The sequence below is a fragment of the Bombina bombina genome, chromosome 4, assembly GCF_027579735.1.
Source record: "Bombina bombina isolate aBomBom1 chromosome 4, aBomBom1.pri, whole genome shotgun sequence".
Taxonomy (NCBI): Eukaryota; Metazoa; Chordata; class Amphibia; order Anura; family Bombinatoridae; genus Bombina; species Bombina bombina.
In genome coordinates this window covers 568,821,484-568,838,754 of record NC_069502.1, presented here as the reverse complement: position 1 = coordinate 568,838,754, position 17,271 = coordinate 568,821,484, and the positions used below count along the sequence as shown (strand labels likewise).

At 42.7% G+C, this 17,271-nt stretch overlaps 1 protein-coding gene across 1 annotated transcript in view; it reads left to right on the top strand.

Annotated features, from left to right (window-relative positions):
* Positions 1-17,271, top strand: part of MDN1 (midasin AAA ATPase 1) — a 1,255,339-nt gene that overhangs the window by 640,203 nt on the left and 597,865 nt on the right.

The following is a 17,271-nucleotide window of genomic DNA, read 5'->3' as shown; positions in this document are numbered from 1 at the left end:
TATTCTACATAATTGTCTCACCAGTCTGGAAGATATCAAGATCAGTCCTCTTCAGGGCTAAGTTGTTGTGGGGACTTCTGTGAGGTCGTGTCTCTTAATTCTCTTGCTTGCCTATGTTCGGGAGTTTTGCGCGGCATTTTAGTTTGCCATTTCATGAGACTTGTCTTCATCCTTTTAGGCAATGCTTGATTAGAAGATGAGGCCTGTGGTTCCATTTGAGGTTGGTCGATGTCCAGATCCTTACAGAAGGACGGGATATCCTCGGGCTTTTGACATATATAGCGTCTATCATTTTGTATTACCATTAGGTGGACGGGGAACCCCCATCTGTATGGAATTTTCTTGTTCCGGAGCAGGGTCGTGTGTGGGTGAAATTCTTTCCTTATCTGTAGTGTTCTTGTCGACAGATCCTGGTAAAATTGCACCACGTTTCCCCAAAATTTAATGGGTTGGTGTTTTCTTGATTGATTCAATAACATCTCCTTCTCCAGAAAATTCTTGAATCTTATAATAATATCTCTGGGTGGAGCGTTATCCGGTGGTTTAGGTCTGAGAGCTCTATGGGCTCTTACCCATTGTATATTGTTTGGATAGGCGGGTTCTTTGATAGAGGTAAATAAAGATTGCAAATATTCATGGAAGTCTTTCGGGAGGATAGACTCAGGAATGCCACGGAGCCTCAGATTCTTCCGTCTGCTCCTATTTTCTAGGTCATCAATCTTGCCCATCAATGCTGTGAGTGTTTCCTGGTGTGTTGAAGTATTATTTTCTATCCTTTGAATATCTTCCCTCACCTCTTCAGTTTCTGCCTCCAGCATATCCACCCTGGAGCCCAGGCTATGGAGATCTTGTTTAATTTCTAATAATTCTTCACGGAGGCAGGTTCTGAAAATAGTGGATATCTCTTGCTTTGTAGCAAATTGGGCTAAAAGAGTGGTTGGTATGTTATCAGGCATATGGGGTACAGACGGGGGTTCAGTTGTATGTTCCTCTGGACTCGCTGGGGGAGTATGTTTATTATGGGAGCTCATAGGAGGCATGGAATGCTCCGTAGTAAAAAATGACATAGTATGGGATTTGGTTGTAGCTTGTTTCAGAGTCTTTTCTGATTTTGTCTGCCGTCTGGCCGCCATCATGTTACAGATGGGGAAGGTAATACGTAGTGTAGGTGATTAGAGATTCTTTGTGCAATTAAGGTGAGAGGTGTTGCACTTTATGGAGAAATCTCTTGTTTCTTAACTGAGTAGTTCATAGGGTAAAGTGAATACATTTGCTGAGTTTATTATTGAATGGAGAGCTGCTTGTTATTTAAAGATTTATCTGTTATTACTATAAATCTAAGTTTCTCCAACATAGGTGTGTCCGGTCCACGGCGTCATCCTTACTTGTGGGATATTCTCTTCCCCAACAGGAAATGGCAAAGAGCCCAGCAAAGCTGGTCACATGATCCCTCCTAGGCTCCGCCTTCCCCAGTCATTCTCTTTGCCGTTGCACAGGCAACATCTCCACGGAGATGGCTTAGAGTTTTTTGGTGTTTAAATGTAGTTTTATTCTTCAATCAAGAGTTTGTTATTTTAAAATAGTGCTGGTATGTACTATTTACTCTGAAACAGAAAAGAGATGAAGATTTCTGTTTGTATGAGGAAGATGATTTTAGCAACCGTTACTAAAATCGATGGCTGTTGGACTGTTGAGATGAAGTAACTTCAGTTGGGGGAAACAGTGGGCAGACTTTGCTGCTTGAGATATAACACATTTCTACCAAGACTTGGTAATGCTGGAAGCTGTCATTTTCCCTATGGGATCCGGTAAGCCATTTTCTTAGTTTTAAATATAAGAATAAAGGGCTTCACAAGGGCTTTAAAGACTGGTAGACATTTTTCTGGGCTAAAACGATTACTTTATAAGCATATTTAATGGTTTATAACTTTGAAGAGTTATTTTAATCTTGGGAATTGTGTTAAAAAAACGGCAGGCACTGTATTGGACACCTTTTTCACTGGGGGCCTTTTCTAGTCATAGGCAGAGCCTCATTTTCGCGCCACTAATGCGCAGTTGTTTTTGAGAAGCAAGGCATGCAGATGCATGTGTGAGGAGCTCAGATCCACTGAAAAAGCTTATTGAAGGCGTCATTTGGTATCGTATTCCCCTCTGGGCTTGGTTGGGTCTCAGCAAAGCAGATACCAGGGACTGTATAGGGGTTAAATGTAAAAACGGCTCCGGTTCCGTTATTTTAAGAGTTAAAGCTTTCAAATTTGGTGTGCAATACTTTTAAGGCTTTAAGACACTGTGGTGAAATTTTGGTGAATTTTGAACAATTCCTTCATACTTTTTCACATATTCAGTAATAAAGTGTGTTCTGTTTAAAATTTAAAGTGACAGTAACGGTTTTATTTTAAAACGTTTTTTGTGTTTTGTTATCAAGTTTATGCCTATTAACATGTCTGAACCATCAGATAGACGATGTTCTGTATGTTCGGAAGCCAAGGTTCCTCTCCATTTAAATATATGTGATGAATGTGACAAACAAAGTAGGGACAATGATGCCACTGATAATAATGTTGCCCAAAATGATTCCTTAAGTGAGGGGAGTAAGCATGGTACTGCATCATCTCCTTCTATGTCTACACCAGTCTTGCCCACTCAGGAGGTCCCTAGTTCATCTAGTGCGCCAATCCTCCTTACTATGCAACAATTAACGGCTGTAATGGATAATTCTATTAAAAACATTTTAGCCAAAATGCCCACTTATCAGCGAAAGCGCGACTGCTCTGTTTTAGATACTGAAGAGCATGAGGACGCTGATGATAATGGTTCTGACATGCCCTTACACCAGTCTGAAGGGGCCAGGGAGGTTTTGTCTGAGGGAGAAATTTCAGATTCAGGAAAAATTTCTCAACAAGCTGAACCTGACGTTATTACATTCAAATTTAAATTAGAACATCTCCGCGCTCTGCTTAAGGAGGTGTTATCTACTCTGGATGATTGTGACAATTTGGTCATTCCAGAGAAATTATGTAAGATGGACAAGTTCCTAGAGGTCCCGGTGCCCCCCGAAGCTTTTCCTATACCCAAGCGGGTGGCGGACATTGTAAATAAAGAATGGGAAAGGCCCGGCATACCTTTTGTCCCTCCCCCTATATTTAAGAAATTATTTCCTATGGTCGACCCCAGGAAGGACTTATGGCAGACAGTCCCCAAGGTCGAGGGGGCGGTTTCTACTCTGAACAAACGCACCACTATCCCTATAGAAGATAGTTGTGCTTTCAAAGATCCTATGGATAAAAAATTAGAGGGTTTGCTTAAAAAGATGTTTGTTCAGCAAGGTTACCTTCTACAACCAATTTCATGCATTGTTCCTGTCACTACAGCAGCGTGTTTCTGGTTCGAAGAACTAGAAAAGTCGCTCAATAAACAATCTTCTTATGAGGAGGTTATGGACAGAGTTCAAGCACTTAAATTGGCTAACTCTTTTACCTTAGACGCCACTTTGCAATTAGCTAGATTAGCGGCGAAAAATTCAGGTTTTGCTATTGTGGCGCGCAGAGCGCTTTGGCTAAAGTCTTGGTCAGCGGATGTGTCCTCCAAGAACAAATTGCTTAACATCCCTTTCAAGGGGAAAACGCTGTTTGGCCCTGACTTGAAAGAGATTATTTCAGACATCACCGGGGGAAAGGGCCACGCCCTTCCTCAGGATAGGTCTTTTAAGGCTAAAAATAAAACAAATTTTCGTCCCTTTCGCAGAAACGGACCAGCCTCAAATTCTACATCCTCTAAGCAAGAGGGTAATTCTTCTCAAACCAAGCCAGCCTGGAGACCGATGCAAGGCTGGAACAAAGGTAAGCAGGCCAAGAAGCCTGCTACCGCTACTAAGACAGCATGAGATGTTGGCCGGATCTGGTGGGGGGCAGACTCTCTCTCTTCGCTCAGGCTTGGGCAAGAGATGTTCAGGATCCTTGGGCGCTAGAAATAGTTTCTCAAGGTTATCTCCTGGAATTCAAGGAACTACCCCCAAGGGGAAGGTTCCACAGGTCTCAATTGTCTTCAGACCAAATAAAAAGACAGGCATTCTTACATTGTGTAGAAGACCTGTTACAAATGGGAGTGATTCATCCTGTTCCATTAGGAGAACAAGGGATGGGGTTTTACTCCAACCTGTTCATAGTTCCCAAAAAAGAGGGAACATTCAGGCCAATTTTGGATCTCAAGATCCTAAACAAATTTCTCAGGGTTCCATCGTTCAAAATGGAAACCATTCGGACAATTCTTCCTACCATCCAGGAAGGTCAATTCATGACCACGGTGGATTTAAAGGATGCGTATCTACATATTCCTATCCACAAGGAACATCATCGGTTCCTAAGGTTTGCCTTTCTGGACAAGCATTACCAGTTTGTGGCACTTCCATTCGGATTAGCCACTGCTCCAAGAATTTTCACAAAGGTACTAGGGTCCCTTCTAGCGGTGCTAAGGCCAAGGGGCATTGCAGTAGTACCTTACTTGGACGACATACTGATTCAAGCGTCGTCTCTGCCACAAGCAAAGGCTCATACGGACATTGTCCTAGCCTTACTCAGATCTCACGGGTGGAAAGTGAACGTAGAAAAAGTTCTCTATTCCCGTCAACAAGAGTTCCCTTCTTGGGAACAATAATAGACTCCTTAGAAATGAATAGAGGATGAAATGAGGGTGTAATACACATCAATGTGTATTACTGCCCTTAGGGGGCGCCTCCTATAGCCTAACAACTAAACATATGTTCAAACAATATCAGTTAACTAAATTAATACTTATAAGAGATATATATATACAGAAACATACATATATATAAAAGTGTACCAACATAAAGTCCAGTAAGTGATATAGATATAGTCCCAATCAGTGGTAAGTCCAAAAAAAACAGTAGTAGGCAGCTCTCGGTCTTAGGATGGTCTTCCTGAAAGATGGGTAACTAGAAAAAAAGAAAACACAGAGGCGCCAAACATGGCCTAGTATAGCCAGATACCAGATATAACAATTCACAGGGTAGCAATTGGATACTCACAAAGGAGACGCACCCAATGGTGCTATTGAAGCAGACTGGAGCCTCTCAGTGGTCCAGCTCACTGATGTGTCTCACGTATCAGTTGTGGTCCTTGGTGATGGTGATTAACAGGTTCCTGAGTGAACAAAAAATATGCAAACCATAGCCCAGTAACGTTTGTACAAGTGAATGGCAATCTGAGCAATCCTACTTACAAGATCCAAAGCACCTGCAGGTGCATACACTGCAAACTGGAACCAAACAGTCGCCCAGTAGACTGATCCCTCCAGGTGAAAGCAGATTAACTCTCAGGTGCCAATCAAAGTTTGAGCAGCATGTAAATGATATAAAGATTGTCCAAAAAGCAAGTGTATTTCTGTAAAAATCTTTATTAAAATGCGACGCGTTTCTCAGCTATAACAAGCTGTTTCATCAGGCTAAAAAATTAGTAGTACCTTACTTGGACGACATACTGATTCAAGCGTCGTCTCTGCCACAAGCAAAGGCTCATACGGACATTGTCCTAGCCTTACTCAGATCTCACGGGTGGAAAGTGAACGTAGAAAAAAGTTCTCTATTCCCGTCAACAAGAGTTCCCTTCTTGGGAACAATAATAGACTCCTTAGAAATGAAGATTTTTCTGACAGAGGCCAGAAAATCAAAACTTCTAAGCTCTTGTCAAGTACTTCATTCTGTTCTTCTTCCTTCCATAGCGCAGTGCATGGAAGTAATAGGTTTGATGGTTGCGGCAATGGACATAGTTCCTTTTGCGCGAATTCATCTAAGACCATTACAACTGTGCTTGCTCAGACAGTGGAATGGGGATTATACAGACTTGTCTCCGACGATCCAAGTAGATCAGAGGACCAGAGATTCACTCCGTTGGTGGCTGACCCTGGACAACCTGTCACAAGGGATGAGCTTCCGCAGACCAGAGTGGGTCATTGTCACGACCGACGCCAGTCTGGTGGGCTGGGGCGCGGTCTGGGAACCCCTGAAAGCTCAGGGTCTATGGTCTCGGGAAGAATCTCTTCTCCCGATAAACATTCTGGAACTGAGAGCGATATTCAATGCTCTCAAGGCTTGGCCTCAACTAGCAAAGGCCAAATTCATAAGGTTTCAATCAGACAACTTGACGACTGTTGCATATATCAACCATCAGGGGGGAACAAGGAGTTCCCTGGCGATGGAAGAAGTGACCAAAGTAATTCAATGGGCGGAGATTCACTCCTGCCACTTGTCTGCAATCCACATCCCAGGAGTGGAAAATTGGCAAGCGGATTTTCTGAGTCGTCAGACATTTCATCCGGGGGAGTGGGAACTCCATCCGGAAATCTTTGCCCAAATAACTCAATTATGGGGCATTCCAGACATGGATCTGATGGCGTCTCGTCAGAACTTCAAGGTTCCTTGCTACGGGTCCAGATCCAGGGATCCCAAGGCGACTCTAGTAGATGCACTAGTAGCGCCCTGGACCTTCAACCTAGCTTATGTATTCCCACCGTTTCCTCTCATTCCCAGGCTGGTAGCCAGGATCAATCAGGAGAGGGCTTCGGTGATCTTGATAGCTCCTGCGTGGCCACGCAGAACTTGGTATGCAGACCTGGTGAATATGTCATCGGCTCCACCATGGAAGCTACCTTTGAGACGGGACCTTCTTGTTCAAGGTCCGTTCGAACATCCGAATCTGGCCTCACTCCAACTGACTGCTTGGAGATTGAACGCTTGATTTTATCAAAGCGTGGGTTCTCAGATTCTGTCATTGATACTCTTATTCAGGCTAGAAAGCCTGTAACTAGAAAAATTTACCATAAAATATGGAAAAAATATATCTGTTGGTGTGAATCTAAAGGATTCCCATGGAACAAGATAAAAATTCCTAAGATTCTATCCTTTCTACAAGAGGGTTTGGAGAAAGGATTATCTGCAAGTTCTTTGAAGGGACAGATTTCTGCTTTATCTGTTTTACTTCACAAAAAGCTGGCGGCTGTGCCAGATGTTCAAGCTTTTGTTCAGGCTCTGGTTAGACTCAAGCCTGTTTACAAACCTTTGACTCCTCCTTGGAGTCTCAATTTAGTTCTTTCAGTTCTTCAAGGGGTTCCGTTTGAACCCTTACATTCCGTAGATATTAAGTTATTATCTTGGAAAGTTTTGTTTTTGGTTGCAATTTCTTCTGCTAGAAGAGTTTCAGAGTTATCTGCTCTGCAGTGTTCTCCTCCTTATCTGGTGTTCCATGCAGATAAGGTGGTTTTGCGTACTAAACCTGGTTTTCTTCCAAAGGTTGTTTCTAACAAAAATATTAACCAGGAGATAGTTGTGCCTTCTTTGTGTCCGAATCCAGTTTCAAAGAAGGAACGTTTGTTGCACAATTTGGATGTAGTTCGTGCTCTAAAATTCTATTTAGAGGCTACAAAGGATTTCAGACAAACATCTTCCTTGTTTGTTGTTTATTCTGGTAAAAGGAGAGGTCAAAAAGCAACTTCTACCTCTCTCTCTTTTTGGCTTAAAAGCATCATCCGTTTGGCTTATGAGACTGCCGGACGGCAGCCTCCTGAAAGAATCACAGCTCACTCCACTAGGGCTGTGGCTTCCACATGGGCCTTCAAGAACGAGGCTTCTGTTGATCAGATATGTAAGGCAGCGACTTGGTCTTCACTGCACACTTTTACCAAATTTTACAAATTTGATACTTTTGCTTCTTCGGAGGCTGTTTTTGGGAGAAAGGTTTTGCAAGCCGTGGTGCCTTCCATCTAGGTGACCTGATTTGCTCCCTCCCATCATCCGTGTCCTAAAGCTTTGGTATTGGTTCCCACAAGTAAGGATGACGCCGTGGACCGGACACACCTATGTTGGAGAAAACAGAATTTATGCTTACCTGATAAATTACTTTCTCCAACGGTGTGTCCGGTCCACGGCCCGCCCTGGTTTTTTAATCAGGTCTGATGAATTATTTTCTCTAACTACAGTCACCACGGTTTCATATGATTTCTCCTATGCATATTCCTCCTTTACGTCGGTCGAATGACTGGGGAAGGCGGAGCCTAGGAGGGATCATGTGACCAGCTTTGCTGGGCTCTTTGCCATTTCCTGTTGGGGAAGAGAATATCCCACAAGTAAGGATGACGCCGTGGACCGGACACACCGTTGGAGAAAGTAATTTATCAGGTAAGCATAAATTCTGTTTTTGCTTGCAGTGCTTGTTTCTCGTGTTCACTGTGTGCCCAGCAAGTTTTGTGTTACTGATATGCTGCTGCAGTATTCAAAATAGTATTCAAAATAGCAAGCAGGATAGATTGTCAATCCTCAAGCCCTCTTTTCAATGACACTCTCCTTTAAGGCTATTGTGCACTAAAGTTCCGTTTTAGCTGCTATGAGGATTAATTATGCATTTACATTACCTGTGTGTGTTTCTTTAGTGAAAGTCTGAGTGCCACTGAGGATTCCCACGTAGGGTCAGTTTAATTGTGCGGCGTGATACAAGTATGGCGCTTGATTTGGCACTGTTCCAAAATGTCAGCCTGTCTCCCCGTGAATCTGATCGGGTCTAATAAGCAGGGCAAGGGATGCGGTATGTGTCGCGGTGGTAAGTGTGCCACTCGCGCTTAGGCTGCAGGGTATGCTCTGAGGTGTGTAGATATGTAGCTAATGCTACGAGCGGTGTGAGGTGCGGCCTTACCCTAAATTGGTATCAGCTTGGCGTCCTGGTGTGAAGGTTGTCCCTCGCCACTGAGCATAAGAAGGTTAGTGGATCAGAGGAGCAGGCAGTCGACAGTAGCCCCCAGAGCTAGGATTCCATATACAGGATGCGGTAATGATCGGGAGGTGCTCTGTAGAGAGATAGATTAGTGCCGGTCCTTCTCTGTCCCTTAACACATTGCGAGTTGTAAGGTGGTCTGGGCCGGTGTTTTAATGGTCAATATTTATGTTGCAGTCTCTCTGCATATGAAGGTTGCTCCGGGTCACTAAGAACTGATGTTTAGCTCAATAAAACACTCCAGGAATAATGATAGTGGAGATCCGTTTCACAGAGCACCGGAGTTACACAGCCATCTTAGCTGTAGCCAGGCTCCGCCCCCAAGATTTACTGCTTTTTATCACTGTGTTTCAATTTCTGACAAAATTTGTTTCTCTTAAAGGCACAGTACCGTTTTTATTTTTTGCTTGTTTACATTTATCAAAGTGTTTTCCAAGCTTGCTGTTCTCATTGCTAGTCTGTTTAAACATGTCTGACTTAGAGGAAACTCCTTGTTCATTATGTTTAGAAGCCATTGTGGAACCCCCTCTTAGAATGTGTACCAAATGTACTGATTTTACTTTGTTATAAAGATCATATTCTGTCTTTAAAAGATTTATCACCAGAGGAAACTGACAAGGGGGAAGTTATGCCGACTAACTAGCCCCACGTGTCAGAACCTTTGACTCCCGCTCAAGGGACTCCCGCTCAAGTGGCGCCAAGTACATCTAGCGCGCCAATGGCGTTTACTTTACAAGACATGGCGGCAGTTATGGATCATACCCTTACAGCGGTATTGTCCAAACTACCAGGGTTACAAGGAAAGCGAGACAGCTCTGGGACTAGAAAAAATACAGAGCTCTCTGACGCTTTAGTAGCTATGTCTGATATCCCCTCACAATATGCAGAAGCTGAGGCAGGAGAGCTTCTTTCTGTGGGTGATTTTTCTGATTCAGGGAAGATGCTTCAACCTGATTCTGATATGTCTACATTTAAATTTAAGCTTGAACACCTCCGTGTGTTGCTCAGGGAGGTTTTAGCTACTCTGGATGACTGTGACACCATTATAGTGCCAGAGAAATTGTGTAGATTGGATAAATACTATGCAGTGCCTGTTTACACTGATGTTTTTCCAATACTTAAAAGGTTTTCAGAAATTATTACTAAGGAATGGGATAGACCAGGTGTACCGTTCTCTCCCCCTCCTATTTTTAAGAAAATGTTTCCAATAGATGCCGCTACACAGGACTTATGGCAAACGGTCCCTAAGGTGGAGGGAGCAGTTTCTACCCTAGCTAAGCGTACAACTATTCCCGTCGAGGACAGTTGTGCTTTCCTAGATCCAATGGATAAAAAGTTAGAGGGTTACCTTAAGAAAATGTTTATTCAACAAGGTTTTATTCTCCAGCCTCTTGCATGCTTTTCCCCGGTCACTGTTGCTGCGGCCTTCTGGTTTGAGTCTCTGTAAGAGGCCTTACAGGTAGAAACTCCATTGGATGATATACTTGACAAGCTTAAAGCGCTTAAGCTAGCCAATTCATTTGTTTCTGACGCCGTTGTTCATTTAACCAAACTAACGGCTAAGAACTCAGGTTTTGCTATACAGGCGCGTAGGGCGCTATGGCTTAAATCCTGGTCAGCTGACGTTACTTCAAAGTCTAAGCTTCTCAACATTCCCTTCAAGGGGCAGACCCTATTCGGGCCTGGACTGAAGGAGATCATTTCTGATATTACTGGAGGAAAAGGTCATGCCCTTCCTCAGGATAGGTCTAATAAATTAAGGACCAAACAAACTAATTTTCGTGCCTTTCGAAACTTTAAGACGAGCGCGGCATCAACTCCCTCTAATGCGAAACAAGAGGGAAATTTTGCCCAGTCCAAGCCGGTCTGGAGACCTAACCAGGCCTGGAACAAAGGTAAGCAGGCCAAGAAGCCTGCTGCTGCCTCTAAGACAGCATGAAAGATCAGCCCCCGATCCGGTAACGGATCTAGTAGGGGGCAGACTTTCTCTCTTCGCCCAGGCTTGGGCAAGAGATGTCCAGGATCCCTGGGCGTTGGAAATTGTGTCCCAGGGATATCTTCTGGACTTCAAAGCTTCTTCCCCAAAAGGAAGATTTCACCTCTCACAATTATCTGCAGACCAGATAAAGAGAGAGGCATTCTTACATTGTGTTCAAGACCACCTAGTTATGGGAGTGATCCACCCAGTTCCAAAGGAGGAACAGGGGCAAGGCTTCTATTCAAATCTTTGTGGTTCTCAAGAAAGAGGGAACCTTCAGACCAATCTTAGATCTCAAGATCCTAAACAAATTTCTCAGGGTCCCATCTTTCAAGATGGAGACTATTCGAACCATCCTACCTATGATCCAGGAGGGTCAATACATGACTACCGTGGACTTAAAGGATGCTTATCTTCACATTCCGATACACAAAGATCATCATCGGTTTCTCAGATTCGCATTCCTAGACAGGCATTACCAGTTTGTGGCTCTTCCCTTTGGGTTAGCTACTGCACCAAGAATCTTTACGAAGGTTCTGGGGTCACTTCTGGCGGTCCTAAGGCCGCGGGGCATAGCAGTAGCCCCTTACTTAGACGACATTCTGATACAGGCGTCGAATTTCCAAATTGCCAAGTCCCATACGGACATTGTTCTGGCATTCCTGAGGTCTCATGGGTGGAAAGTGAATGAAGAAAAGAGTTCTCTATCACCTCTCACAAGAGTTTCCTTCCTGGGAACTCTGATAGATTCTGTAGAAATGAGGATTTACCTGACAGAGGACAGGTTGTCAAAACTTCTAAATTCCTGTCGTGTTCTTTATTATACTTCTCGCCCTTCGGTGGCTCAGTGTATGGAAGTAATCGGCTTAATGGTAGCGGCAATGGACATAGTTCCGTTTGCCCGCCTACATCTCGGACCGCTGCAACTTTGCATGCTCAGTCAGTGGAATGGGGATTACACAGATTTGTTCCCTCTACTAAATCTGGATCAAGAGACCAGGGATTCTCTTCTCTGGTGGCTATCTCGGGTCCATCTGTCCAAAGGTATGACCTTTCCGCAGGCCAGATTGGACAATAGTAACAACAGATGCCAGCCTTCTGGGCTGGGGTGCAGTCTGGAACTCTCTGAAGGCTCAGGGGTCGTGGACTCAGGAGGAGGCACTCCTTCCAATAAACATTCTGGAACTAAGAGCGATATTCAGTGCTCTTCAGGCTTGGCCTCAGCTAGCGGCAGTGAGGTTCATTAGATTTCAGTCGGACAACATCACGACTGTAGCTTATATCAACCATCAAGGGGGAACAAGGAGTTCCCTAGCGATGTTGGAGGTTTCAAAGATAATTCAATGGGCAGAGATTCACTCTTGCCATCTATCAGCTATCCATATCCCAGGAGTAGAGAACTGGGAGGCAGATTTTCTAAGTCGTCAGACTTTTCATCCGGGGGAGTGGGAGCTCCATCCAGAGGTGTTTGCACAGTTGATTCAACGTTGGGGCAAACCAGAACTGGATCTCATGGCGTCTCGCCAGAACGCCAAGCTTCCTTGTTACGGATCCAGGTCCAGGGATCCCAAGGCAGCGCTGATAGATGCTCTAGCAGCGCCTTGGTCCTTCAACCTGGCTTATGTGTTTCCACAGTTTCCTCTGCTCCCTCGTCTGATTGCCAAGATCAAACAGGAGAGAGCATCGGTAATTTTGATAGCACCGGCGTGGCCACGCAGGACTTGGTATGCAGATCTGGTGGACATGTCATCCTTTCCACCATGGACTCTGCCTCTGAGGCAGGACCTTCTACTTCAGGGTCCTTTCAACCATCCAAATCTAATTTCTCTGCGGCTGACTGCTTGGAGATTGAACGCTTGATTTTATCAAAGCGTGGTTTCTCCGAGTCGGTCATTGATACCTTAATACAGGCGCGAAAGCCTGTCACCAGGAAAATCTATCATAAGATATGGTGTAAATATCTTCATTGGTGTGAATCCAAGGGTTACTCATGGCGTAAGGTCAGGATTCCTAGGATATTATCTTTTCTCCAAGAAGGATTGGAGAAGGGTTTGTTAGCTAGTTCCTTAAAAGGACAGATTTCTGCTCTGTCCTTTTGCACAAACGTCTGGCTGAGGTTCCAGACGTGCAGGCGTTTTGTCAGGCTTTAGTCAGAATCAAGCCTGTGTTTAAACCTGTTGCTCCGCCTTGGAGTTTAAATTTAGTTCTTAAGGTTCTTCAAGGGGTTCCGTTTGAACCTTTGCATTCCATAGATATTAAGCTCTTATCTTGGAAGATTCTGTTTTTAGTAGCTATCTCCTCGGCTCGAAGAGTTTCAGAGTTATCTGCTTTACAATGCGATTCCCCTTATCTCATTTTTCATGCAGATAAGGTAGTGTTACGTAACAAACCTGTTTTTTTACCTAAGGTGGTATCTAATAAAAATATCAATCAGGAGATTGTTGTACCGTCACTGTGTCCTAATCCTTCTTCAAAGAAGGAACGTCTTTTACACAATCTTGACGTGGTTCGTGCTTTAAAGTTTTATTTACAAGCTACTAAAGATTTTCGTCAAACATCTGCATTGTTTGTTGTCCACTCTGGACAGAGGAGAGGCCAAAAGGCTTCGGCAACCTCTTTCTTTTTAGTTAAGGAGTATAATACGCTTAGTTTATGAAACTGCTGGCCAGCAGCCTCCTGAAAGGATTACAGCTCATTCTACTAGAGCGGTAGCTTCCACATGGGCTTTTAAAAATGAGGCTTCTGTTGAACAGATTTGTAAGGCGGCGACTTGGTCTTCGCTTCATACTTTTTCAAAATTCTATAAATTTGATACTTTTGCTTCTTCGGAGGCTATTTTTGGGAGAAAGGTCTTGCAGGCAGTGGTGCCTTCCGTTTAAGCGCCTGCCTTGTCCCTCCCTTCATCCGTGTCCTATAGCTTTGGTATTGGTATCCCACAAGTAATGGATGATCCGTGGACTGGATACACCTTACAAGAGAAAACATAATTTATGCTTACCTGATAAATTTATTTCTCTTGTGGTGTATCCAGTCCACGGCCCGCCCTGTCATTTTAAGGCAGGTGTTTTTTATTTTTAAACTACAGTCACCACTGCACCCTATAGTTTCTCCTTTCTCTTGCTTGTCTTCGGTCGAATGACTGGGGGTGGCAGTTAGGGGAGGAGCTATATAGACAGCTCTGCTGTGGGTGATCCTCTTGCAGCTTCCTGTTGGGAAGGAGAATATCCCACAAGTAATGGATGATCCGTGGACTGGATACACCACAAGAGAAATAAATTTATCAGGTAAGCATAAATTATGTTTCTTCTGTTTGGTAGTTTAGCAAGGACAGCTTAAACTGTTGATTTTAGTTCTTAAAGTTCTTCAAGGGCTTCCGTTTGAACCTATGCATTCCATAGATATTAAGCTTCTATCTTGGAAAGTTTTGTTTTTAGTTGCTATCTCTTCGGCTCGAAGAGTTTCTGAACTATCTGCATTGCAATGCGTCTCGCCTTATCTTGCTTTCCATTCCGATAAGGTGGTTTTGCGTACCAAACCTGGATTCCTTCCTAAGGTTGTTACTAATAAGAATATTAATCAGGAAATTGTTGTTCCTTCCCTGTGTCCTAACCCATCTTCTAAGAAGGAGCGTCTGTTACACAACTTGGACGTTGTTCATGCTTTGGTCGCTTGCAAGTAAAACTTTAAAGATTTCCGGCAAACATTTTCTCTGTTTGTTGTCTATTCAGGACAAAAAGCTATGGCTACCTCTCTTTCTTTTTGGCTGAAAAGCATCATCCGGTTGGCATACGAGACTGCTGGACAGCAGCCTCCTGAAAGGATTACAGCCCACTCTACTAGAGCGGTGGCTTCCACATGGGCTTTTAAAAACGATGCTTCTGTTGAACAGATTTGTAAGGCTGCGACTTGGTCTTCCCTTCATACCGTTTCCAAATTTTCCAAATTTGATACTTTTGCTTCTTCGGAGGCTATTTTTGGGAGAAAAGTTCTTCAAGCAGTGGTGCCTTCTATTTAGGCATCTGTCTTGTCCCTCCCGTTCATCCGTGTCCTGTAGCTTTGGTATTGTATCCCAAGGATGAAATCCGTGGACTCGTCGTATCTTGTAGAATAAAAGTAATTTTATGCTTACCTGATAAATTGATTTCTTCTATGATACAACGAGTCCACAGCCCGCCCTGTCATTTTAAGACAGATTATATTTTTTGATTTAAAACTTCAGTCACCTCTGCACCTTTTAGTTTCTCCTTTTTCTTCCTATACCTTCGGTCGAATGACTGGGGGGTGGAGTCAAGGGAGGAGCTATATAGACAGCTCTGCTGTGGTGCTTTTTGCCACTTCCTGTTAGCAGGAGGATAATATCCCACAAGTAAAGGATGAATCCGTGGATTTGTCGTATCATAGAAGAAATCAATTTATCAGGTAAGCATAAATTTACTTTTTTCCAAATTTTCCAAATTTGATACTTTTGCTTCTTCTGAGGCTGGTTTTGGGAGAAAGGTTCTTCAAGCAGTGGTGCCTTACGTTTAGGTCTCTGTCTTGTCCCTCCCGTTTCATACGTGTCCTGTAGCTTTGGTATTGTATCCCACAAGTAAGGATGAAATCCGTGGACTCGTCGTATCTTGTAGAATAAAAGTAAATTTATGCTTACCTGATAAATTGTTTTCTTCTACGATACGACAAGTCCACGGCCCACCCTGTCATTTTTCAGACAGATTTAGATTATTTTATATTTTTTATAAACTTCATTCACCTCTGCACCTTTGGCTTTTCCTTTCTCTTCCTAATTTCGGTCGAATGACTGGAGGTGGAGGGAAGGGAGGAGCTATATATACAGCTCTGCTGTGGCGCTCTTTGCCACTTCCTGTTAGCAGGAGGATAAATCCCACAAGTAAGGATGAAATACGTGGACTTGTCGTATCGTAGAAGAAATCAATTTATCAGGTAAGCATAAATTTACTTTTTTATTTTATACCTCCCTCTCTAGTGACTCTTCTGTGGAGTTCCACATCTTTGGTATTACTATCCCATACATCACTAGCTCATGGACTCTTGCCAATTACATGAAAGAAAACATAATTTATGTAAGAACATACTTGATAAATTAATTTATTTCATATTGGCAAGAGTCCATGAGCTAGTGACGTATGGGATATACAATCCTTCCTTTTTATGGTGGTTGTTTTTTTGTATAAAGCAATATTATGTTTCCAGTTCCTTTTTTTTTATGCTTTTTACTCTTTTTTTCTATCACCCCACTACTTGGCTATTCGTTAAACTGAATTGTGGGTGTGGTGAGGGGTGTATTTTATAGGCATTTTGAGGTTTGGGAAACTTTGCCCCTCCTGGTAGGATTGTATATCCCATACTTCCCTAGCTCGTGGAAATGAATTTATCAGGTAAGTTCTTACATAAATAGTTTTTTTCACGAACGTTGGTAGTGAGTCTTTTCAGACTTCTGAAATCCTTCCTAACGGTCATTAAATATTATGCCAGTTATTCAAACTATAATCTAAAGAAGCACATTTTGAGTTATTTGATTTAATTGAATAGGCTTTTTGCTACAAAGTTCCTTAAATGCATTGCACTTAGGCAAGCAGCATGGCAGACATCTTGTGATGTGTCTTGTTTACATGTCTTTAAACTAGCTCTTTCTGCAGTACTGAAATATTCAGTATACGCAGAGGTTTGAACAAGAAAAGCAGTTATTTCAAATTATTAAAGTGAATCGGCTATTTATAAACAGTTTAAAACACTCCAGAAGGTAAAATGAATCATTAGGATTACATCAAAAGGGAAGAATTGTTTTTTTTACAGTTAACTGTCCTTTTAGAGATGAACTTTGTGAAATTCTTAGCAAGTTGACTTCATGTATATAATTGTAGAAGAGACCATTATAAGTCCCTGAAGTACAAGTAAAAACTACATTTGTGCCTTCTTATATATTAATATTATTGGACTAATCAGAGCTGTGTAGTATGGGCAGTTTAAGTCATGCTTTTCTTAAGTATGAATGCTCAAATTGAATAGGAGCATATGGAGGGTAATGCTTTTTCCTTCTAATGGCAGTGAGGGTCTACGAAAACATTAATTACCTATGGGAAATACTTTCCTGGCCACCAGACGAAGGCAAAGACACCCAATCAAAAACATTTCCCCTCCCACTGCCCAGTTATTCTTTGCCCAGTTCACGTGTGGTTGCAGACCTAACTTGTGTAAGCAACTTAAATGGATTCCTTCACATTTTTACATTTTACTGGGTCTACAGTTTTTAGGTAAATTTCAGACTTAAATGTCTATAATGTAACTTATATTACTTCACTGCAGCTTTAAAGGAACAGTCTACACCTTAGTCATCCTAAAGTCTTACCTTAGTCATCCTAAAGTCTTACCTTAGATTAAAGGGACACTGAATCCAAATTTTTTCTTTCGTGATTCAGATAGAGCATGACATTTTAAGCAACTTTCTAATTTACTCCTATTATCAAATTTTCTTCATTCTCTTTGTATCTTTATTTG